This window comes from Carassius auratus, unplaced genomic scaffold (genome assembly GCF_003368295.1).
Source record: "Carassius auratus strain Wakin unplaced genomic scaffold, ASM336829v1 scaf_tig00000295, whole genome shotgun sequence".
Taxonomy (NCBI): Eukaryota; Metazoa; Chordata; class Actinopteri; order Cypriniformes; family Cyprinidae; genus Carassius; species Carassius auratus.
In genome coordinates, this window is record NW_020523291.1 from 42,986 (window position 1) to 70,172 (window position 27,187).

General features: G+C 36.1%; 1 protein-coding gene across 1 annotated transcript in view; it reads right to left on the minus strand.

The window, feature by feature from the left end:
* The window catches only part of LOC113068973 (zinc finger matrin-type protein 4-like), a 47,793-nt gene extending 35,936 nt beyond the window's left edge, over positions 1-11,857 (minus strand). The window contains exon 1 of the mRNA XM_026241936.1: positions 11,590-11,857. The gene's annotated coding sequence lies outside the window, so the exon portion shown is untranslated. The remainder of the gene's footprint in view (positions 1-11,589) is intronic.
* Between the last annotated feature and the right edge of the window lie 15,330 nt (positions 11,858-27,187).

The following is a 27,187-nucleotide window of genomic DNA, read 5'->3' on the forward strand; positions in this document are numbered from 1 at the left end:
TATTATTTTTTTTAGAGTCTTGTGCATGCTTTAATTTTAGTGTAACTTATCAAGGAGACACTAGGTTAATATAAAATGCAATTTTTTTTTCTTATTGAAATCAGCTAACTCTATCAAAAAGCAGTGACATTTGCAGAGCCACAAATACAATGCACTGACCCACCTGCTCATTAAGATGTTTGAAAATGCCACCTAGCCAGTGAGCTAATATAGATTATTCCATCTCACTATTTGCATAGTCAGATACAGTGCTGTATTAACTGAGGACTCCAGCAAGCAGTAATCTACTGTATGCTTCCATTTCAGAGGGTAATGGACCAGAACATTAGCATCACAAGCTCATTTACAGACTACAGACAGCCCCAGAAGAATGCCTCAGATGGACAAAAACATCATCAAGTCCTCAAAACACATAATCTGCATTCATTACCTCAAAAATACAAATGTACAGAAAAAATAATCATATATGTTTTAATGATGCAGTGTACTGACCCAGTAAATCTTGCCCCCTGACCCGAATTTACAATTTACACTTAAAAATTATTGTATTTAAAAAAAAAATTCTTTACCTTTTTTTTTTTATCCCATGGTGGAAATAGTATTCCATAGTAAAAAATAAATAAATAATAATAATCTTGAAAATGTATTAGTAAATGCTGAGAATAACATTTTGCTCATTGTTAGTTCATATTGACTGAAGTAGGGCTAATGTTAACTACAAAAAGCAACTTTGTTGTAAAAATGCACTCATTTCAAATGGAGCAGGAACATGAGTTCATACTGGACTGAAATAAAGCCCAAACCCAGAGAGGGACTTTGCCTCTTCATTTCTCTTCCAGTCTCCCACGTATCACTGTTACAGACAGTCAACAGTCTTTGACCTTTAAGAGAATCCCACTGTCCTTATACCTGCCAAATCTAAGCCCACAGTGGAAGCCCTCTGTGAGATTGGCCATTTCTAGCAGAGATGAGAGATGAGGATGGCACAGCAACAAAAGCCTCCAAGCTGGATGAACAACCCCCAACAGCAAAGCTGGAGCATGTCAGTCCAAATAGAAATCAGAGCCATGAGAAACCCTCTTTCAAACAGCAAGAGACACCAAAAGAGCTAATGCCGCTTTGTTAAACTTGCGACTTAATGTTTTGTGCAGACTGTTAGTGTGTAGCACAGATACTAGTGTGTGGATCCATTATTCAGTTTGTGCACCTCTGCTCTCCAGGGTTTTCTGCTTCATTTCACAATGCTCTGGCTCTGGATACAGTCTGGGGCTAAATGTGGGCTGCAGCTGATATCGGATCTTCCAAGAAAAGCCTTTGAATAAATGCCTATTTACCCCACTTTCAAGATGACAGAGGATTAGCCCTGCTTGCTAAACCCTCTCTAGGAATGATGGGACACACACATCCGCTGTTTATTAGATACATGCTCTCAATCAATAATGCTGAAATCCTGTTTACTCATGTATTTCCCAAAAGGAAACATTTACTTGCACTTTAGCTGAAGGGTATGTTCATTAGAGTCTTATATAATAATAGTATAATAATGACAGAGAAACAAGCTGAGAAAAACTGAGGCAGGTGCTTCTGAGAGGGTCATGAAATCTCAAACCTCTAGATTATACAAATATTGATTTTCACATCAACACTGACTTCTGTTCACCAAGAGTCGGACGCTCTAAAATGCCACGCTCTTTCTCTACCACACGTCTCTTGAGATAGAACCTTCAAATATGAGCAAGTCGATGTAAGCCATTTTGCTAACTTCCACTGACTTGGCCACTGTATTAGAGCACATTCCCTTAAATTTCCATTCTGTGAACAGGTCAGCAAAACTAAATGCACAAAATGACTGATATATATAGAGACCGTTTGGCTAAACAACCGCATCCTGCAGTCTCTTTTCTGATGAGGGATGTCAGAGGCAGGTGAGATATCTGAAGACAACTATTTCTGCACATTTTGCATGATATTCTAGAAGAAAACCACAGCATACTTGACTAAATATGCTTCTTATCGTTATAAAATGCGTTATGAATATGCAATCTCCTATCCCTATGAGACTCCAGGAGCACGGTTTACACCCCTCAAAACCTTCTCTGTTATTATACGGTTCATATTCTGTGATACCTCCTAGTGCTTGGTTTAGTTTATATACAATGACAGCTAAATGTTTTTTTCTGGTCACTGGGTTAAATCATGCTTTTACAGGTATTAAATCTGAGATGTCCTTTCAAACAAGTTTATACTTTTAAATTATTTTTAATATATATATATATATATATACACACACATATACAGTATATATATTAACAATAATAGTTTCAGTGAGATATGCAGTATAGGAAGTAACTTTGCCTTTGTGGTTGTGTAATTTTATGCATCTCAAACCTGTACCACACACTGACCGAATTCACATATTTTATCCTTACTTTTTAAGAAACTGCATTTCTTTACACTGCATGCTGTAATTTGGTCTTTGCCAGTTATTTTACAGCTATTTAACCATCTCAGCAACTGCTTCATGCATAGATTTACATGCATAGCTGATAGAAAACAAGATGCACACTGATTGTCATGACAGCAGCAAAGCAGCTCTGATGTGGCATTTAATCTATGAACCAAAGCCTAAAACCTTTAAGACTATACTTTTGCTGCCTTGCAAGAACTGGTATTTCATTCAGGAAATGCAAACTAGTCACTTTTTGTATTATCTGCCTAGTACAGGCTTTTATTTGAATGGTCATTTATTGTTAGGGATTTATCCTAATTAGGATTAAAGCAAGAGCATGCTTTATTTTTTATAGCCATCATTAAAGAAAAATTACAGCAAAACTCATTTTCACACATACTGTTCCTTGTGTACTGTCCTTTTACATCAGTCTGTTTTTTTTAATGACCTTATACACGTCTTTATTGAACGTGCTATAATACTCAATATCATGAGAATATGGCATCAGTCAGCATGCAATGAGACCAAAAATAGCTGAGAAGTAATAACTGCAGAGATGCATTTCAGTAAAAATTTCATTTTCTGTTCTTCATTGAAGCACCCTGTCCTTGTTTGCAAACCTGTCAATCACAGTTCTTCATTTTCCCCTCCTCATTTCATGCTTTAAAGCCAAATATATGACTGCCAGATGCCTGTAATGCAAAACCACAGTCATGTGCGTCACTTCCTGCGGGGCATTTTGTGAATTTGCATTTCCCTTTTATGTAATTCTTGGAAAGGCATTTGGGAATGAACAAGCTATGCCTACAGGATACCAGCATATGAGGACACATTCCATGATGTAGCGAGAGCAGAAAGACTGTGTCTCCTGCTGGGGCACTGGCGCATCGGGCTCCTCATGTGCTAGAATTATGGGAGGACCTGAAGCTTCATGTCATTGGTTTTAGCACTTACATGGTTACCCTTACTTGTACCTGGGTTAAAGACAAATAACTATTCTGTTATCATTAACTCACCCTCATGTCATTCCAAACCCATAGAAATCACTTTCTTTCCTAAAATACAAGTTAGAAACTCTTAAAGCAACAGTTCACCCAAAAAATGACAATTTGCTGAAAAGACATTAACCCTTAGGCCACCCAAGATGTAGATGAGTTTGTTTCTTAATGGTAACAGATTTGGAGAAATTCAGGATGACATCACCAGTGGATCCTCTGCAGTGAATGGGTGCCGTCAGAATGAGAGACCAAACAGCTGATGAAAACATCACAATAATAATAATAATCTACACGACTTCAGTCCATCAGTCTTGTGAAGTGAAAAGCAGTGTGTTTGAAAAAAGAAAAGAAAAAAGAAAATCCATCAAAGCAAGGTATCAAGGTATTTCTGGCCAAAATACAGAGTCCGTAATCACACTTTCTAGAGGTAAAATGTCCATCAGCCTGTTGTCCTTACATCTACCATCATATCTGTTTAGAACTGTTTTCAACTGTTTTCGAAAAGGGGTGCGTGATCTGTGAACTTTTCTCCTGATTCTGACTCCGATTGAGATGACCTTTTCACTATATCCATAAATTATTAGAGGACTTGTATTTTAGCCACAAACAACAGTTTGAAATTAAAAATGTTTTAATGATTAATTTGTTTCTTACAAACTTGCAGCGTTTCACTTCACAATATGTTAATAGATGGACTGGAGTCATGTGGATTACTTGTGAAGTATTGTGATCTTTTTATCAGCTGTTTGGATTCTCATTCTGATGGCACCCATTCACTGCATAGGTTCTAATGGTGAGCAAGTGATATATGGCTAAATTTCTCAATTTCTATTCAAATTAAGAAACAAACTCATCTACAACTTGGATGGCTCAAGAGTAAGTAAATTTTTAATATATATATATATATATATATATATATATATATATATATATATATATATATATATATATATATATATATATATATAATTTTTTTTTATTATTTTTTTTATACCCTTATAAGCAAATGTTCCAGAAGAGGGTTTTACTAGTGACGCAAAAGAAGAACCTTTTTTTTTCTTAATATGAAGAATATTTCAATAATCTGAAGTACCTTTTCCCACTATAAAGTATATTTGGTGCAATGAATATTCAACGGATGTTAAAAGTTCTTCATGGAACCATAAATGCCAATAAGAAACCTTTCTTTGGTGTGTATATGGTTTGAATTTATTATATTTTTATGGCACTTTTGATGTTCATTGCTATTACATTCTGTAACATTTGTACAGTTTTACAGAGAAAAACACCATACAAGTCTGAAACAACATAAGGGTGAGTAAAAATTAACAATCTTTCAATTCATTTATTCCTTTATACCTTTTTAGCATTCGCTGCTCACATTTCTACAAGAACAAAGAGATGTCCTTTTACGCCAGCAGCTATGGTATGGCATACCTTGAAGTGATATCATTAAAAGCGTAAACAAAACATTAGAGAGAGAGCGAGATGGAGAGAGAACAAACAAAATCCTGTAACAAAGGCAGACCCACATTCATTTTATCCTGTTGGTTGGTTCACACCAGAGCATGTGCTCTATGACTCACAGCCTTATGAGCTCTGGCTCTCATTGGACATTTGAAACGCAAGTGACAGAAGTCAGATAGCAGACAGACCCGTCAACCCAGTGGATATCACTGCTGCACAAGTATCTGTAGACTCAAACTCAAATACACAAAGACACGTTTGAAGCGCTGCTGAAACTAAATGAAATTCAGAGAAGCTGAATAGTCCGTACGTGTGCAATTTAGTAGCTTGCAATATTGCTTGTACTTGGGGTTTGTTTAATGCCACTAAGTGTGAAACTCAATCTGAACCATTTCATAATGGAGATAATGAATGAATATTATTGTGTGACATGTTGAAGATAAATTCTTCTGTATCATTTATATCATAGTGTAATTTAATTTATATGGCATACACATGACAGGTCTTTTACAGTACAGATGGCTTCATTGATTAGGAGAAATTCGTTTTTACGTTGTAACTGTACATTGTGATTGTAGGATGTTTATGGTTGCATAGCAACATCTCATTAACACTAACATGCTAACATAACATGAACTGATATAAAATTCAACTGGTGTAAGGTCAGACTATTTTACAGTGGCTTCAAATGTGTCTCAAAGTGAAATAATTTTAATTTACCAACTTATTATTCATCTGATATGAATAATCTTTTTATTTGGTTTGCATTCATTAAGTTATAATGAGGTATATACGATCAATTATATAAGATCATGTCTCTTTCATTCAAACATCTAAGTCACTAGATTATGATTAATAGACATTAATGCATGGTAATGTAATGTATAAAAAAATATGGGGTTGGAAAATAAACTATGGGATCACTTTCATGTTTTTGAAAGAAGTCTCTTATGATCACCAGGACTGCATATATTTGATCAAAAATACAATAAAACAGCAATATTATGAAATATAATTTCAAATTAAAATAGCTATTTCCTGTTTGAATATGCTTAAATGTTATTTATCCCTGTGATGGCAAAGCTGAATTGTCTTCAGTGTCACATTAACTTAATAATTTGTATTATATATATATATATATATATATATATATATATATATATATATATATATATATATATATATATATATATATATATAATATATATATATATATATATATATATATATATATATATATATATATATATATATATATATATATATATATATATTAAGTTCTAAAATCAATGTAATAGCTTTTGGTTACACTCCCCCTAGTGGATAAAAAAAGCTACATTCTTCACTATTGCATTACTAATTATTATATATATTATTATTATTATTATATATAGTTATATTTCTAAAATCACTTGTACTGTAATAGATTATTCTGCCCAAATTGGTAACAAAAAATCTCATTTAGCCTACAAGCAAGGACATTAGAGACAATAAAGACAAAAAACGACTAACCCCCCCAAAACGACTAAACCCCCAAAAACATCCTTGAAACCAACTAGAATTCCCTAACAATACCTATTCTCTCTCTCTCTCTCTCTCTCTCTCTCTCTCTCTCTCTCTCTCTCTCTCTCTCTCTCTCTCTCACACACACACACACACACACACACACACACACACACACACACAAATGTACTCTAACAGTATGTTCATCTTAGTTACTAAAGGAACTTACATCTGAAGCAGAGACAAACACTTATATGTCTCTGGTTAACAGCATCTCCAAAGCCTTTTTACACACCAACACACTGTCAGAAGCCACAGAATAGATTTTCAGCATGATAGGAGAGAATTAGTTTTAAAATAGATGTTGTTTAATGTGCAAGCTTGGATTGCAGACTCAATGAGAAAAGATCAGATCTATCATTTACACAGGCTTTTCATCTACATCTACAACAACATATCTCATAACGATAATGTGGGGGGTTGCAAATGTTTAAAGTGTGAAAAGCAATTAATGCAGTTCTGGAGATATATCAAAGATGCATGTTTTTTTTTTTTTTCTTGATGGATCATCATGCCTGTTGCCATGGAGCAGTGTTGAGAAAAAAACACAACTAGAGTGCATGGTCAGAAGATCAGCCTGTCTTAGACAAGAAAAGAAAGGAAGAGGCACATCATTATCATTCCCTCTGAGACGGAGCAATTATGTTGATTAGGCAAAAATATAATATTTAAAGGAGGCCACATGGGTTTTGACTCCACTTATTATATTAACAAAAAACAAGGAAAATCATTTGCTGCTATCTGAACTTCATTTAAGCACACACGGGGATGGGTTACGATGATCTAGTTTACAAGTGGTGAAACAACCAACTAATCTAACTATCTAACCTAATTATCCTTTAACCCTCTAGTTGATATAAATAAAATATGTTGTTTTGCACATACTAACAAGTTGCGGTTCTGCATGCACACATGCACACACACATATTAAAGGTCTGTTTTTTTTTTTTTTTTTTATTGAGTCTCTACACAGGAGAGTCAATGGCTCGTGTATTGGATATTTCAGCAAAATCATCTGCTCCATAAACTTCCCCTGTGCACCAGTACCAAATCTATCATTCAGCGCTGACGGGTGTCACAGCTATAAGAGAATCCCTGCTCACCAGAGATAAAGCACAGCGAGCACAGGACAAATATATCTTCTTTAAAGAAAACCCCATGCACCTGAGGTGTAAAGTATTAAACAATACAGCTGAACCCAGAAAAAAAAAAAAACTAAGCAGATTATAGAAGACTGGACTGTTGAACAGAGCATATGATGAACCTGTACATTCCATACAACATAGAGATTAGGGACCAGATTCACAAAAATCTTCTTAAGATATAAATTTCTTAAGATAAATTCCACGAAGTTCGTAAAAATGTTGTTAAGTGCAATTCTTGAAAAATTCTTAATAAGTTCTCAAATATATCCTTAAGAAGAAAATAACAGCTGTTATCTGAATGAATACATGACGCACTGCTAAACTCGCACTATTCTTTTTGCGCTTCCGGTAGATTACCCTAATAATCATAATAAGAATGCACCATAGATTCAGCTTCACGTTTTTAATGCGGCCTGTTTTTGAACAGTTACTTTTAAAGTAGCCTGTTTGAAGCTGCAGCGATATGTTTCATTCATTTTTGTGCCGTGTTTTTGCGCTCTCATCCGTGTTAACGCTTACGGTATGTGAGTCCGCGCTTCTACAGCAAATGCGTCCACCACATTCATATGTGCTGAATACTGCCAAAGATTATGTATTTATAAGCTAAAATGAACAGCGTTCAATTAAAGCTCCCCTTCTGACTCCTTTTAGAGTTGATAATGAGTGTTGAAGTCAACAAAAGCAGAGTCACACATAGGCTAATGATGAGCGATCATTGTTTACATTAACAGTCATCGCTGTCCCTTCAGAAAACATGTGCACATCTCTAGTCCTCCTATGTATTATATGTAGCTATTGTTGTAATGATTAAAGCTGCGGTAGGTAACTTTTGATGCTCTAGCGGTTAATAAACAGAACTGCTTGCGTCTTGCGGAAGAACATTGTAGCCGGAACTACTTCTCTCTGTTTATGTCTATGAAGAATCACAAAGGTACTGGGTTACTCCGCCGTGGTACCCCCGAAGCAATCTAAAATAGTCCGAATATAAACACTTATTATAGATGTACCCTAATGATTCAGGACAAGCTAAAAACACGGTTTGGAAAATGGATTCATGGTGAACTCACTTATTATATACATTTTTCTACATTTTGAACACAAACAAAGTTACGGACCGCAGCTCTGATTGGTTGTTTTTTACCGGGAGCGGATGACTTTCTGCAAATGGCAATAGGACCACTGGGAGGAGCCAGAGGAGCTTGATTTTTTCACAGATTATCTGTGTCATATTCTACTGTCAGGACATAATGACAGGTTTAACAAATATGTAAAAAATATATTTTTACAAAAGTTACCTACTGCAGCTTTAAATATAACAATTAAGATTTTTTTGGGAAAACAAAATATTCTAATCTTTTTTTCTTAAAGAGAAATTGGCAGTTCTGAACAGATTTGGAGAAATTTAGCAGTGCATAACTTGCTCACCAGTGGATCTTCTGCAGTTAATGGGTGCCATCAGAATGAGAGTCTAAACAGCTGAAAAAGCAATATTATGGATAGATGACTCAGCCTGAAAGCAATGATTTGAAGTTAAAAACGTCTTGAGGGATTTATTACAAACACAGCTTTTCACTTCCCAAGATGTTAATTGATGGACTGGAGTCATGTGAATTTCTTCTGAATAACTGATGTTTTTGTCAGCTGTTTGGTCTCTCATTCTGACGGCACCCATTCACTTCAGAGGACCCATTGGTGAGCATGTGATGCAAAGCTAAATTTCTCCAAATGTGTTCTGACAAATAAAAAAACTCATCTACATATTGTCTTACTCACCTGAGGCTAAATATATATTTTCAGCAAATTTTAATTTTTGGATGAGCCATGTAAAACTTCTTCAAAAGTACTCCAGTTCTCTTTTTGTGTGGTTTTAATAATAATAATAATAATAATAATAATAATAATAATAATAAATGGCAAAGAGGTTTAGAACAAATTGTGGATGAGTAAATAATGACAGAAATAATTTTTTTGTGTGAATTTTCTTGCACTGTATATATGACTTATTGTTTTATGGTTGCTGTTTTTTTTTTTTTTTTTTTTTTTTTTTTGTCTCAGGAAAAGCTGAAACCCTGACCCAGGAAAATGAAACGAGAGAGGGAGTAGCCTACATAATTATGAAGCAACTGGATTAAAGAGAACACAAAGAATGTTCAATTGTAAGTGTTTTATCTTTCACACGGTTGCTCAGGGACGAGTCTTAAATACTTTGTGGTAATCAACAGCATTCCACACATGCAGTCAATACATCTTCAGTTATATATGACCCAGAGCATTCCTTTAAATGTGATACAAATCCAGGGACTGAACATTTCTGCCCTTGACAGAAATATTTTCAGCTAATATCCCTGTCTATTATCAGCTTAAAATATACTAAAAGTAATAATAATAATAATTAAAAAAACTGACCTTGCTTGCACTTTTGGATGATGTTCACATTCCATAATATACTACTTTTATAAAACAGTAGCAAAACATGATAAATCATACCATTCCTGAATGCCTGTATACAGATTAAAAGCAACATACCAAATTGGTAGAGTAGTATATTAACATAGAATGTGTGTTGATAGGTTTGGGTTTATCAGTACTCTCCAAGGGCTTTGAACATGGCTGAACCGCTCAGAATTTTGTGTTGTGATGTGCATTTTTGTGTTTTCGCAGATGATACAGTTAGTGTACAGTTGGATTCTATCTAAGCATCTATGAAATTCATATATAACTCAGTTCACCCCTGGCTGTAAAGCTCCTCTGATCTTTGAATACCACATAAGACAGTGTGAAAGTTGATGAAAATAGATCACAGAAGGTATAAGCAGCAGACAGCAGGTCCTACAGGACTGTAACAGAATTCTGACCCGAACTCAACAAAACACCCACACTGGACATGCTTCTAATAAATTTAATTTAAAAGCAGAGATGTTAGAGTGAGAGCATGTAGTGTGTTGTAAATAACACTTGTGCGTGTAATGTTGGCAGGAGAGTGCACTCTAAACACTATGAATCAACGTGGCAGAGGTTGAAGATGTCAGCACGCTTCTATTCTTTCAATTAATTTCAAATGCTCATAAAACAGACCTTACAGCACTCTAACAGTATCTATCTGCCTGAATATTCAGTGTCCTGTGATAAATGGTAAAGTTCACTCACTGCTCTTACCAATCGACGGCTGATGTTCACAGTTACGACATATGTTTTGCATCTTGTTTAAATGAACATGTTGTCAGCACTCTTGTGGTAACATGACACTGACAAGCAGCTCTAATCTGCGGAGGTGCTTATAAGAGTATTAATGGATAAAGATCAATGAAACTTACATTTTAACAATCTCAGGTTTCTCAACAACTTTTTGCTACAAGTTAGGACAGAGTCTGTTTTTGTTTTTTTTCTCTCTAACAGTGGTTTAGTACTGTATGTTGGTTTCAAACACCAAATTCAAAACTGTTGTAAATAAGGATATTTCAGTGCATTGTACAAACTAAATTCAACAAAGGTAGATTTTAACTGAAAATTTTAACTGTTTGTTGGCCAAATAATTAGTTTCTCGTCAATTTTGTGTCACATAATTGTTTTGCTGTTTAAATTTTTTCTACTAAGTATGTTGGGGAAGATACCATATCTTCTTTAATAGAAATATTATGTCATATTTCAGAAGATGCATTCATCTTAATTCGGTGTCAATAAACAGAATGTTCCCATCGTGGCATCTACTGTAAATGTGACACCGTGCCCCGCTGCGAACCTGCTTCAACGAGCGTTTTTTCCTGTGCAATAATTGTTCGACATCTTTTGGTTGTTCAACACTTAAAATGTGCTTCCGAAATCCTGAGAAATATTTACTTGAGTAAAAAGTGTAACTATTCCCAGTGCCTTCTATTTCTCTAAAGAGCATCACTGTTGCTGTCAGGGTTGTCCTTCACTGAGAAAACTCACCAACATGCTCATTATATTAGTGTGTATCTGAGCTCACCTTGCGCTAGATCTGATATGATCTACTGGAATCCGGCCGTCCAGATCCGTGTCTGTGATCATTAGCTGGAGTTAGAGAGAGATCGCACCTGTATCTGGCAAACTTCTTCTCTTATCTCTCACGGCTCGGTTCGGAGCTCACGCAGTGACAGTTTCCACAGAACACTTTGGCTTAGATGTTGTAGAACCAACCCTGACAACGTGCTATCATAATATCTGGTCCACGCCGTCCATAAACCGTCAGATGATAAGCGATTATCGAAGAACACAAAGAGGAGTGCGCGGCAACGCCATCAAACTGCGCGTAAAGCGAGAGCGCACAGATATAAGAGCGCGTGCACACACGTCAGTAACCCAGAGATACTACTAGCAGAGATATGGATTAGACGCGCGCGCGTTATTCGTGTCATTCTCACAGCTGGTTTGCGATATTCTGGTTGTCCTTCTTGTGAAGTGACTGTAACGAGTTACTTTTGAGGTGTTTGTTGTTGCGTGACGGTACCATCATGGTACAGTGATGGCAGCATTTGGTATACCAGATGCATCGCATGGTACTTGTATTCGTGAACCTTTGTATTTACAGTACATGGTGCTCCAAGGAATACAGATGCGTAAAACCATAGTAATACAATTTTTAGTCCCAATTAGCATATTCACATTATATGTCACACTCACATTACTTACAAAATTTTGATTAATATTTAAAAATGTTCCACAGAAACACTTGTTATGGCATCTCCCATTTTACCAGATGCCCTTTCCTGAACTCACCCTGCCACCTGAAAACTATTCTATTCTATTCTATTCTATTCTATTCTATTCTATTCTATTCTGTTCTGTTCTGTTCTGTTCTGTTCTGTTCTATTCTATTCTATTCTATTCTATTCTATTCTATTCCCACAGTTATTTATATACTGTATAGCTATTATAATCTTGTATATGCCAATAAACAGGTATTTCCCTCTTTCAGACTCTAAATCAGAAGTGTGTCTGCCTCTAAATGAAGCATATTATAGAGGCCTAAATGTGTTTCTGTCTTCACAGTTTATTAAATCCATATTGAGACAGCACTGTTTAATCACACAAATCTGTTCGTGGAATTGCCGGTTTTTTTTCCTAGACACAAAAGACTGCATTGAATATTAGAAATGAATGTCCTATTATAGTGTCTCAGCAGATATGACAGCTGCTTTTGTGGAGCATCCAGACACTTCCATCCCATCCCAATGCACACGCAAAGAAGACAGAGGGAGCCAGTTCATCTGAGCGCCTGGTAATCGGTGATTGCCGCTGTTCATTTGTTTCAAGTGTCATATGTAGGACCACATTCTGGCACAAGCAGATGCTATTCGTTTTGTTACATTTCACGTTGAACTGTGCACATTCTCTCTCTCTCAGACTCTTTTTATTATAATGTCAAACTGCCATAAGACTAGACACAATATGTGTTTTTATGAGAGTATATATTATATTAAAAGTCCTAAGTTGTCAGTCATATAAGCTGTGGTATTTAAAGTCTATATAAAATACTGTCACCTGGTCATAATTGCAAAATAAATCTTGACAGAGATGATTTATGCTTGAAATTAAGTTGTAAAAAGAAAGAAATTAAGTGGAAGGGGTCTTGAAGACTTATTTGTTGGCTTGTTAAAAGAGTGTTAAAGTGTTAAAAGAGAGATAAAGAAAGAATAGTTAGGAGATGTTTTTTATGTTTTCATGGAACTGGAATGTCCCTGAAACATGGATGTGATGCCATTGCCATTAGTAGTGATACAGGTATTTGGTTTGATGGATTGTTTGCCACTTTACAAGACGATGCTTGATCAACTGGAGTTGTATGGGATACTATGTGATTTTATCAGCTGTTTGGACTCTTTTGGCAGCCATTCACTGTAGAGCATCCATTGGTGAGCAAATGATGTAATAACAAATTTACTTGGATGGTCTCACCATAATAATAACTCTACCAGTGAAGAAGTTCACCCCCTGTCTTCTCACATCAAAATCCACTGACATATTTGTTTAGAACTGTTTTTGTTAGCTTGATCTTTGTATAATTCACTCCTGATTCAAATAAGATGACTTTTTCATTAGACACAGACATTGGACTGGAATGACTGGAGTCATGCGGATTACTTCTGGATCATTGTGATGTTTTTATCAGCTGTCTGGAAACTCATTCTGATGGCACCCATTCACTGCAGAGGATCCATTGGTGAGCAAGAAATGTAATGCTAAATTTCTCTAAATATGTTCTGAAGATAAAATAATAAATGATCTACATATTGTTGGCCTGAGCGTGAGAAATATATTTATGATACAGTTTGGCTTTAAAGTGTTATATTTCTTTACAAGTGTAAGTGTGCACATGCATGTTGGTTTGCACCCTGAAATATCCTTGGCGTTTACTCTCTCTCTCTCTTTCTCTCCTGGTGTCTCTGAATCAGCAGAGATGAGGCCGTGGGTCTCTATGCTGCAGGACAGAGCCAGAGGTGGAAGCCAGTCTGTCTGGACAGTGGCTGAAATCTGATGACAGCTACTGAGAGCAGGTGCTGCCGAAAGCCGGCTCGCTGCCGAAGTCAAACAGGACTCGTTACATGTTGCTTGTATCCCGCCTTACGTTCCTCAGATCTGACAAGACAAGCATCCAGGCACAGCTCATTAGACTGCAGGATAGAGAGAGGGAGTTCTCATCCGCTCCCATTCGGCATCTAAAAACAAAACAGTGAGCCAGTGTGCTTAATGGACTCTGTGTAATAGCTGCAGGGCTGCAGCGCACTACTGTCGATTACACAGATCTATTTTCATTTTTAGCAGTTTTAGCAAATGAACTCACTTGGTGGCACTGACATCTCAGTGCTTGTGTGGTGCAACTTCTTGCTTGTTGGCTGTAGCTGTTATAGATTAGTTTAGACCATGTATCAGTCTTCATGTAACTAAAAAAATAATAATAATTTATAACTCAGTAATTCTTCTTAATTCTTATAATAATGTTCAGTCAGAATAAGTGATTGTCTATTAACTTCTTCACTGAACCTAACCAGAGCTTCGAATCCTGACCTAACATCAAGTGCAGTAAAGTTGGCTTTTTTGTCATTTGCACAACTTATTCTGGGCATGCTGGGCAATGCAATGCTTATAATTTAATTAACTTATTTTAATCAACTGTGTTTGAACTTGACAGCATGCTGAGATCTATTTTCATTTTCAGCAGTTTTATCCAATGAACTCTCTTGACGTTACTAATGTCATGATGCTTGTTTGGCGCAGCTGCCTGTTTTTTTTTTTTTTTTTTTTTTAGCTTGTAGCTGTTTATGTTTAGATAGATTAAATTATAACTTTTTTAGATTTACATTTTATGTTAGTCTTTATATTATAAAAAATTAACTGAAAATTGCACATGCAAGTATGTTTTTTTCAACTCAAATCAAAGATTATTTATAGAGCACTTTTATAAAACAACCATTGTTTTCCAAAATGCTGTACAAGCATAATCAAAGTGAAACAGTTTTACACAAAACATAAATAACAAACGATAACACCATTTTTAACCATTATTAGTCATTTTAGTTGTTATTGTTTTTTTTATTTTATTTAGTGTGGATTTCTGTGCTTGTCAAACTAAAATATGATAAATAAATGTGCATTTTCTTAAGCGCTTATTTCTATTGAAAATTCACTGAGGCTGCTATTGAATTGGAGTGTACAGGGGATGGTGATGATATTACATATCAATTACCAGCCAACACTTTCATCTGTCTGTAAAACTGAAATATGAGAGGTTTATGTTAGTACTTCTTGACACCTCTGGTCCAAAACTGAATGTCTGTCATAGTGTGGTCACCGAAAGCTGTGATAAATCTAATGCATTAATCTCCATCAGCTGTTTGGGTTTAGAGCTCTTGGCAACACACATGGAGAATGACCCACTCCAGCAGACACCTGATAGAGGAATGAGACCTGTCAATCACCTGTCTACATATAAACTACCTGAGCTCTGAGATACGATGCTGTGCTGAGCGAATGTGTGTGTCTGTGTTTGTACTGAAGAAGCTTGATATGTAATTCAAGCTTCAGGCCCTCATCAAATGCGAGTCCCATTTAAAGAGAGAGAGAAAAAATTGATTCATTTAGTTCTGTTTCCTCACACTGAGTGATAAACATGTGGACAGGAGAGAAAATTAACACGATTTCAACTCACAGTAATGCAAATGCAAGTCTTGTGATCCCATCCTATTCCAGTTACACCCATTAATGTGAAATATACATTTTCAGTTGAAATTCATGTATTGTCTAGTAACTACTTTACTGACCCTAAATAGGTGTTTCAGGCCTTTGCAAGGAGTCCCAGGTTGGAATCCCACCCTTATTGGGCACTGAAACACTTATAACTGTATACAATTTAGGCATTTTTTTTATTATTATTTTTTGTATTGTATTGTATTATTATTTTATTTTTATGACATACTGTGTATATAATAAGACAGGGAATATTTAATAGAGTAAACAAGGCCAGTGTTGACTTTAAGTGCACTTTGAGCTGCACATATGAGACTGACAGATACTTATGAAAGCACTGTGTTGGATGTCTGTAATGCAGCTCAGTAAGCACTGGTGTCTTCTTCCATCTAGTGGAGAGATACAGCAATACCAAAATACAGCTAAAGTAATGTTGATAATAAAATAATACAATTTGATATTAAGTGTCAATGGGGTTTTAATGTATTTATTTATTTATTTATTTATTGCAGTGTAATGACAAGCCTATTCAGGAGGGACTCTAAAACAGCTCAAATGGGCCAGCCCCACAAGACATGTAAAATTACACCATTGAGACTCACGCATCTCTGCATTTCCCTCTCTTGTCCTCGTATGTGACTTGTGGGGGAAAAGAGAAGAATAGCAGTTTAAGAAAAGGAAATTGAAAGGACATTTTTTTTTTTTTTTAGCACCTAACAAAATCTTGCTGATATTTATATAACCAAAAAGTAGGATGAAATTCTGATTGATTGTAATGTGAATCAGTGAGATTTTTATAACAGTATAATAGACTACTTAAAATACATTAAAAATTCAGTTGTCACTATATAATGTTTCAGAAAAAAAAAAAAAAAAAAAAAAAAAAAAAAAAAAAAAAAAATATATATATATATATATATATATATATATATATATATATATATATGCTTAAATACTTTTATATATGGATACTTTATACTTTTCAATGGCTACAAATGGCAAAATTAGCAGTCACATTTTCTAATCACTGGGGGGAGCTAGAGAGCTTTGCATTAAACTAATCTTTGACATGCCTGATTAAAAGCGAGCAAAAATCCTGAGGCAGAGCAGCAGTCTGGCATTCCACTGGGTTCTGTCATTAAAATGAAACATATTTTTTAGATCTGCTAAAGTGAGTCAAATATTTCCACCGTTCATGAAACAGGCCTCTACCAAATATCCCAACTCAAATCCCATCCAATAATCAGTACTTTTTAGAAATGCAGTCTATACAGTCGTTTGGAGAATATTGGTTATTCCAGTCCATTTAATCTACTGTACCAAGAAATATTATTAAATAACAACATATCTGGTATTCGGATGTTTTAGGAACAAATAGTTTGTTTCAGTTTGTCTCGTTGATAGGCATCTGCATGTTTCAGACAGAATTGCTGCTGTCCTGACTGAAGGTCAAGTTCTTCCATGATCAGAGTCTGGGCTGCTGGAGGATAAAGTTATGAGCCGATATATCTGGAAGCAGTGGTTCAGACCTCAGAATGGACCCGTGGAACAGTTAAAGGTGAAATGAAAGTGTATTTTTACAGTTCTTTTATGGTTCTCTTGAGTGCATCGTTTGACTGCCGTCTTTTCCATTTTAGAAATCCTCATATACCTACAGTACTGATTTTTGTGTCTCTGAAACTTTGCTGCATTGATTCTGGGAACATTTCAAGCATTTCTAATGACCCAAAAAGCACTCTCAATAAAATCAGGCTATAAAACAACAAATTAATGAAAAGGGGGCAAAAGCATGCAGTTTGTTGCCCCTGGCTTTTCATCCAGTTGTGCAAAGGATTTGTTTTACAAATCATAAAGTGTTATTCTGTGGTTGGAAAAAGACGCAGACATTTATGAGGGTTCTTTATAGTGTTGCATCAATTGTTGCTCATGCTAGCAAGCCCATGTAGGCATAGATGTTGTGACGTGGCCTCAACACTTCTGTGTTTGGCTTTGACTTTAACTGCATTCAAGGTTTGGGGAAGCAAATCCTCTGGGGTTGATTGGGTCAACAGCTCTTTTTTGGACTATATTAATGGTCTATCTTACAGAAAAAATTAATAAATAAATAATTAATAGTCCAAATATGCCTCAATGTTTTTGAGTGATGGAGTATAGATGGAAACATCAGAATACAGTCCACAAAATACTCTTTACAGTCTGGATCAGACCCCAAGTATGACAAGACTGTATATCAATATTGCAGGATAATTTTCATTAAAAGGCAGATTTTTAATTATTAATGAGTGTATGTCTATCCCTAGCACAATGAGCCCATGTTAAATGCTAATTGAAAATGTGAAAATTAAAGTGCATAAATGATACGTTTCCCAAAGCAATGCAAATTGCAATGAAATTGCAGATTTTTTTTTTTGTTGTTGTGTGATTTAGATTTTATATTTTACACAATTGCATCTGTCAGTTCAGAATTTTATTTTGAGCTTAATCTCATATTCTCAATAAAACATTAGTCTGAATGTCCGATAAAGATAGACATATCTTTGTCGTACTATTCTTTCATCTGTTAATGGTGATATCTGATGACAACCATGCTCAGTGCATTTGTTGGATGCATAGCGGGTCAAGTAGGTGGTACTGCACACCAGGGCCGTGCACAGACCTTTTGAGGGGCATGTGCTGAATCTGAAAAAGGGCACCCCCCCCCTCCCTTTATTTGCAGCAATTGGTTTTCTTCTCTTGTTTCGTCTGGAGGTAATTCCCCTGCACCTGTCTCCATCACATTCCCTTGATCTACATTAGCAGTTTCATACTGGCTTTCTTCTCTTGCATCTCCTTCTGGTAACTCTCCTGCAGAGGCTCCTGTATCTTGTTCACCAACAAATTCTTGTACATCATCTATCGCTTCTCTCTCTACATCTGAATTACTGAATTCGCCCCTCACACGCGCGTATACAGCACTAAATCAATAATCTGTGCTAATTATTATACATTTAATTCATTTATTATTGTTCAATGAACTGTTTGAAACAGAAAAAGGTTGTATTTCAGTGTCTCTGCAGGGGATTATAGATCAACAGCGCCACCTGCTGTCGACACAGGCTCCGAAGTCCCGATCTGAATCAACCGAGTCGCGAACAGGCTCCGAAGTGCCGATCGTCATTGGCGCCGATACAGGATAGCTGCCTCCGTGACGTGCTCTGCAGTTGTTTTTGTGTTTTTGTTAATTTGTCCTGTCTTTAGTTATATTCCTGCAATCAGTTTCACCAGGGACGAATTGCTGGACATTCGGCAACACACATCTCCGGATATATCACCGGTTTTCGACTATTTTGATGTTTTGCTTGACATTCTTGTCGGTGGAGCGGCTGCGCTGATCACACACTTCAAGAGGACGCGCAGACGGGGAAAAAGAGCTGGATTTTCGAACGCCGTTACCTGGAATCCTTTTGGCAAATCTCCGCTCTCTACCCAAGAAAGCGGACGAACTGCTTCTAAACAAATAAGGATTTCTCACACTCTGCTGCTCTGTGTTTCACGGAAACTTGGCTGAATGACTCCATACCGGACAGCGCGCTCCATCTGCTGGACTTTCAGCTATTCAGAGCGGACCGCGAAGCAGAATCAACGGGGAAATCGCGAGGTGGTGGGACATGCTTTTACATCAGTGAACGGTGGGGTACAGATGTAACTGTGTTAAAGAATATGTGCTGTCCTGATCTAGAAATGCAGTTTGTCAACTGCAAGCCGTTCTATTCGCCGCAGGAGTTTCACTCGTTCATTCTGGTGAGTGTTTACATTCCTCCGCAAGCGCACGTGAGCTCAGCTTTACAGAAACTCGCTGAGCTTCTTTTGTCGTTCAAAGTTTCTGTTTATCTGTGAATCCTGAAAAAAATGTAATATAACCGTTTCCACAAAAATATTGTTCAGCTGTTTTCAATATTGATAATAATCAGAAATGTTTCTTGAGTAGCAAATCATAAAATTATACTGATTTCTGAAGATCATGTGACACTGAAGACTGAGGCTGAAATCACATAAATAAATCAGATTTTAACATATATTCACATAGAAATCATCTATTTAAAATTTTAATATATTGCTGATTTCACTGTATTTTTGATTTAATAAATGCAGCCTTGGTGAACAGTTTCTGACTTTATCTAATGATCTTATCGACCCCAAATAATTTTTGAGCAGTAGTGTATGAATTAAGCTTGTTTAATTATTAAATTACTATTTAGTTGTTCAATTTCAATCACGTTGTATTTTAACTCAAAATATAATGTTTCAAATATTTTAAACATTTTTCTTTACATCCTAAAAGAGTTCTATATTTTTTAGAAAAAAAGAATACATTTTACTGACCACAAACTTTTGAACTCTAGTGTTTATTGTTAGAAAAGTCTTCTATTTTAAATAAATGCTCTTCTTTTTAACTTTTCATTCATCAAAGAATCCTGAAAGAAGTATCACAGTTTCAGCAGCACAACTCTGATAATAAATCATCATATTAGAATGATTTTGAAGATCATGTGATTCAAGATTCAAGATTCAAGATTTTTATTCGTCACATTTAAAATTATATGCAGGGGCGCCGCCAAGGGGCCACAGCCACCCCTGTATAAACTCTGGCCACCCCTGTGGCCACCCCTAGGATGATTTGCAGTGGGTACTATTAATTTAAATGCAGAATGTAAATTCACAATAGTTTAAGAAGTGAAAAAAAAGTGCAGCACCTGCTGCAGCCACAGTTTTGAGTCTCTGAGCAACATTAAAGTGTTTCGTTCCTGAATGAATCAACCATTTAAATGATTCAGGTTCAATCGCAATGACTCACTTATTAACAGTGACTCGCTGCCACCTATTGGCGGTTTTAATTTCACATTTTATGGAACCTTTTCATTTTTTAAATAATTTCAAACATCAGTTTTCAATGTTTTATCTTTAAAATATCAAAACATTCTTTATTCATTTGTAACTGCAGGCTAAAGTATTCCATGTTGCACAGAGCTGCATTAAACAGTGTGTAAATACATCTGAATGGCTCTTCAGATGCAGCTTCTGTTTTATCTGCATTGCAAAGATCAATTTTGTTGATAATGATTGCATTTGCTTGGTAAAAGCCCAAATGCAAGTATTTGACCTAAAAGATGGTGCACACTTTTAGAAACAATGGTGTAAAGGTAAAAATAAAATTTAAAAAATCAGGTGTCAGCACAATTAAAAATAAGATATCAGCAGAATAACACTCAGCAAAATAGTCTAATTATCGTTATCGATAAAATCCTAGAACTCACAGAGATAAAACTTTTTGTCTATATTGCAAACCCTATTTTAATGTGCCACCCCAAAATTTACTGTGGCCTCATTTGGCCACCCCTGTTAAAATTTTCTGGGGGCGCCACTGTATATATAGCATATATAACCAGCAGTGAAATGTGAGTCAGGTCCACTCCAAGGACAGTGCAATTATAAAAGAAAACAACACAGATGAAAATATACAAAAATATAGCTAGGCCTATGTAAGAATGAAATAAAAGTAAACAATAAAAATATAAGAATAAAATATATAAAAAATGTATATTGTAGATTTAAATATAGAACGCAAAATAATGTGCATGAATGTAAACTGTAGTCTTAAATATTAAGATGTACAGGGATGTAGTACAATGTGCATATATGCATTTGATCTGAATCAACCGAGTCGCGAACAGGCTCCGAAGTGCCGATCTGAATCAACGGAGTCGCGAACAGGCTCCGAAGTGCCGATCTGAATCAACCGAGTCGCGAACAGGCTCCGAAGTGCCGATCTGAATCAACCGAGTCGCGAACAGGCTCCGAAGTGCCGATCTGAATCAACCGAGTCGCGAACAGGCTCCGAAGTGCCGATCTGAATCAACCGAGTCGCGAACAGGCTCCGAAGTGCCGATCTGAATCAACCGAGTCGCGAACAGGCTCCGAAGTGCCGATCTGAATCAAGCGAGTCGCGAACAGGCTCCGAAGTGCCGATCTGAATCAACGGAGTCGCGAACAGGCTCCGAAGTGCCGATCTGAATCAACCGAGTCGCGAACAGGCTCCGAAGTGCCGTTCTGAATCAACCGAGTCGCGAACAGGCTCCGAAGTGCCGATCTGAATCAACGGAGTCGCCAACAGGCTCCGAAGTCCCGATCTGAATCAAAGGAGTCGCGAACAGGCTCCGAAGTGCCGATTTGAAAACTTCGACCAAAGAATGTAAAAAAATAAATGCATTTTAATATAGTAAAATTAATTAAGAATGGTCTTTCTCTATATTATATTAACAGCCTAACTTTTAACGAACAATGCTCCATAAGATCACATTTAAACTATAAAAAACACTATATTTCAGCCTATATTAATAACCTCTATGTAAGGAAACACTGAATACCGTAGGCTACTTATCAAATTCATTAAACACGTTATTAAATCATAATTCGTTTTTAAACACTGACAGGAACTTTCAGGTTGCATTTATAAAACAACTCTATGAAAGAATCAGATCACGTATCTAAAAATAAATCGCTATAGTAAAAGAGAAATAATAAGACGAGTGAAGTTTCCTACCGTTCTGCTGTGTTTGGTCCTAGCGTTTACAGCGCTAAATTAATCATCTGTGCTAATTATTATACATTTACTTCATTGTCAGCTTCAGGTACTTAATTTATTATTGTTCAATGAACTGTACATTCAGTTCAATTCAGTTCAGTTCAGTTAATTCATCTATCGTCATCTGGGGTCACCTGCAAGGACTTCAGATGATGCCAACTTGAATCAATATGCAAAACTGTCAAATTTTCTCTGTATTGTTATCATTATGATCACACTTGTAATAATCACTTTAATGAGCTTCTGCCCAAAATTAATTCATGCTAGTTAAGTGTATGATTCTATTATCTTGAACTGTTCATTTGTGAAATGAACATTACTTGGACACATCGATTTCTGATAACAGAGCACTCTAAATTGGAATGTATACATGCATTTTCGGCAAAGCTGCTTTGAATTGATGTGTATTGTGAAAACCACTATACAAATAAATTTGCCTTTAATTGAATATATATATATATATATATATATATATATATATATATATATATATATATATATATATATACTGTATATATAGTGACAAACAAAAATATCTGTATTCCGTTTGTTTTCAGGACACTTAAGAGCGAGAGCAACAGTCAGCTCAGCACCTGTTCAGTTCTGTTTCTCCCTTTACTGCTCAATGAGTTTAACGCCTTCAGGACTCTTTGATTTCTTCTGCCTTTGCTGTCAGCAGTCTCGTTATGTGACGTATATATTGCATGCTCTCCATCCTCCACAACAATAGAGCTCTTTCTGTGAGGTATTTTGTGTTTTTTTAGCAGTGAATATGTCGGCCTTCTCTTCCACCATACATTTCACCCCCTGTTTGAATCATCACTGGCCCTGCTCTGAGGATAAGACCAGTATTAGGTTGAATGAGCCAAATAATTACTCTAGTAAGGTGGCAAAGCGTCTCAGTGCTGTCCTTACATGCTTGATCTATGTGCTTGGCCCTCACAGTTCTACAAGCCCTAGATGGAGTCAACAGCCCTCTGAAGCCACATAAAAGCAATAGGATTTGGACCTTGTTGTCGCAGCAGGCAGGCTAAGTATGATTTAGATTTTTTCCAACGAGCCCCAAGTCAATTATAAAGCACAGACTTCAGTGTTAATGGCCTTGATAAGCCTGGACTTTGCACTCTCACCCCTTTAAAAAAGTCAATTTGGTCCTGCTTACTTGACCCAGGCAATGAGGTTCCCTTTAGGCCTTGAACGAATTATAATGTTGACCTCAGATCTCTCCTTTTTTGTTTGTTTGTTTTTACAAAATAATAATAAAAAATAACCATAAGAGAATGCTCTGTAGGTTCTCTTTAGATTGTCAGCAATCTCCAACCATTGATCTGGCATGGTTAGTTTTTGGTTACAAAAGCTACAAAGAATGTTTCTAAAATGTTTTTATTTGGCTCCAAAAAATAACTAAAAGGGAAACGTATAGCATTAAGTGAACATTTTGTGTGTGTTGGGATTGCTGATATGAAATATAATATATGTTCATAGTGTTCTTAAATCAATAACCCTAAAATAAAGCCAGCAATAAAAACAATAAGAGTCACATGGACATGGTCCACAGTACCCATAATTCTCTCTTTCTGAACCATGAGTTTAAAGTCAGCATCGAATGATTCGACAAGATAAACCGCTCAAACGACATGCAAATACATGAACATCCAATGACAAATTCACTCTTAACATCCATCTTTCTCTTGATGGTTGCAAGTTGTTCTTTTGGAGCTCATTTTAAGCACTTGTTTCACTGAGAAATTTTTCCTTGTGTTGCATGTCTTTCTAATGACCCAGCAGTAAATCTTGCTCTGGTTTCTGTGTTTGAATTGGCTCTTTGGGGGTCATATGTAAGCTAATGATTTATGGCTTTCAATAAAGTGGATGAAAAGAAAAATGTCTGCGTTTCCTCGCCCCGCTTTGGGGGCTTTAAAGTCACAAGTGTCTAAAACGTTTCCCTATATTATTATAGCAGTGAAATCCAAGCCATAGCTCTCAGAACATTCAGTTTACAAATGATAAATTCAGAGGTCTGCGAGAACGCAAACACTTTGGCGTTGATAGTGTTGCCATAGAAACACATAAATCTGAGTCTGTGTAGAATTACGACATGGCATGAACGCATTTGGTAATCCAGCCTATTCTACGTCACGTGAAGGGAGATTCCACAGTCCACCTGCTTCTTTTTTGTCATCTTTTCATAGTAATTGTTCTTTTTTTTAAATAACCATATGTAGGCTATTCATTGCTATTTTGATCTTTGAAATGAATGAACAGCCATGAGCACATGAGGTGAAAACACCTGTGATTAAACACTGCCTGTTCTGGCTAACTTCACTCACACTAGACCGCACATGTGTGTGTCTCCAGGGCTGACTGCAGCATGCCATCTGCGCACAACCAGAAGCGTGAGCTCTCCAGAGATCAGAGCCAGACGGAGAAACTGGCAGCAGCAGGACGTGTCCAGTGAGTCTGAATACACTGATGCTTGTCATTGAAACTATGATCTGGTCTGCTATGCTAAAGACGCACTAGGAATAAAGCAGAGTCTCCACTCGTTGTCCAAATATAAAATGTAAAATTTATAAGAAAACTAATACTTAATGGCCCCAGATATTACTGTATTTGGAGACTTTAAATACATTTTGATAAAATTTAATTTCACTGTAATTAGATGCAAAACATGAAACTAGTTGCCAAGGGAATATTTCTAATTTTGTTTAGTTTAAGTTGAAGTAAAATAGTAACTAAATAAATTAAAAGTAAAACATAATAATAACTATGTATGTACATAAATGGAATATGATAATATAAAATAGTACTAAATTAAATCTAATTCATAATATTAACCAAAATATATAATTTAATGATCAGTTATACTGTAATCACATTGGTTTGAACTATATTTCTATTATAATTAGCAAAAAATATTAGATATTTATATATAAAAAAAAGATTGTGATGAAAAAGGGACTTGTTACACTTGTACAATGCATAATGCAGCAATGCAAATAATGCAATTTATCTGTTGTGGCTTAAATGTTCATAGAGTGTCACTGTAAAATGATAAATATAATACAATAAATTATAACAGGGCCGGAATTTTATTTGGTGGCTCCTCGGTGCCAACAATATGACTGATTTGTCAATGCTTGATTATTCACACATTATAAATGTGCAGCTCTGTCCATATAAGTTGTGAATGCTCTGCATACCCAAGCCATTTCAGAGACTGGCTTATTAACATTTTTAAAAAATCAAGCTGTCATTTCATGTACTCTTTGGGGCCCCCTGGTGACCACGGAGGCCCTAAGCAGCCACTTACCTCGCTTACACCTTGGACTGGCTAAAAAACAAAACAGGTATATATGACAACTGGTCAGCCACAGTGATTCAGATCAGCAGACCTTTTAGCACTTACATAATAGTCTAAAATGTAGAATACAATGGCTTGCGGTATACATCTCTCAGGAGCACAGATCCTCTGCCCGTGGATTTGTTCTGTGTATCATTCTGTGCTGTGAATTAGCATTTGACCCTCTTGGGCTCTTGTATGGGGTGTCACTGTGGTCCTTTCTGAAGTGCTGAAGATGCTGGTCAATACAGCAGGCAGTTAATGACTTTCCCAGCTGGACCCAGAGATGTGAGGGGAGAGGAGGGCTGGACAGCTGAAGGCACTGAAACCACCACATAGTGAGTTATTGTTGATTTGCTGACTTCATAGACATGTTACCATGGAAATGTAAAATTGGATCCATTGAAATATAAAGATGCAAATATATTTCTCTGAATTAATATTGGGTGAATATTGTTCATTTCAGTTACCCAGCAGAATGCAAACCATTAAAAACCCAAAATAAAATGCTCTCTGCAAACTATCCTGATGCATTGCACCAGTGCACACATTTCCATTTGAAACTCTTAACAATTGAAACAATTGAAACATTTAACATTTCATGAATGGTTAAACATTTCTTTAAAAAATCATTGAAAAAACGCCACCTGGTTTCTTTCTTGCTTTTAAATAGGTATCAATGATATTATGGCTATGCAATTAGTGACTTGAAATGAAGCAAAAGTGATATGGATGAATATGGATTTCAAAAATAAGTACAAAAAGCAGAAAAAAAAGCATATTACATTTTAGTTCAAGTTAAGTGGAATGCGTTATGGGATCCAGTATTCTGTGCAGTGTGCTCTGTTGTAGACTACAATATATAGCTATTTTCAGCTTATTTCATCCTGTGGTGTAATACTAGACTCTCAGATAAAAGTTGCTCAGCTCTCACTTGAGAGAACAATCATCAAGCCAAAACCTCACAGGATAATAAAATCACAGTGATACTAAAAAATCACTGATGCAAGAAGTTTCAAAAGCTTGTTTTTTTTTCTTCTTATTTTTTTTTTTTTTTTTTTTTTTTATAAAGAAACTTTAATGCATTAACCAGGTCCTGGCCTGGTTCTCTCTCGTCCTTCACGGTCGTCGCTCCAGTTTTATATCCTTCCATCTCCTACGTGGGACTCGATACCGGCGGTGGGGCGCAGGTGCAGCTCATCTCCAATCACTACACCTGGCCTCCCTCCTCATTCCCACGTCTCTCGGCCCCGCCCCACTCATCACACAAGTGCTGAAATGTCACGTTATAGAATGGCTTTTAATTGTAGTACACTATCATTTATTGATGTTAACCTAATGCTGCATTCCAGACAGACAACTTGGATATAATAACTATAACACAATACAATATTA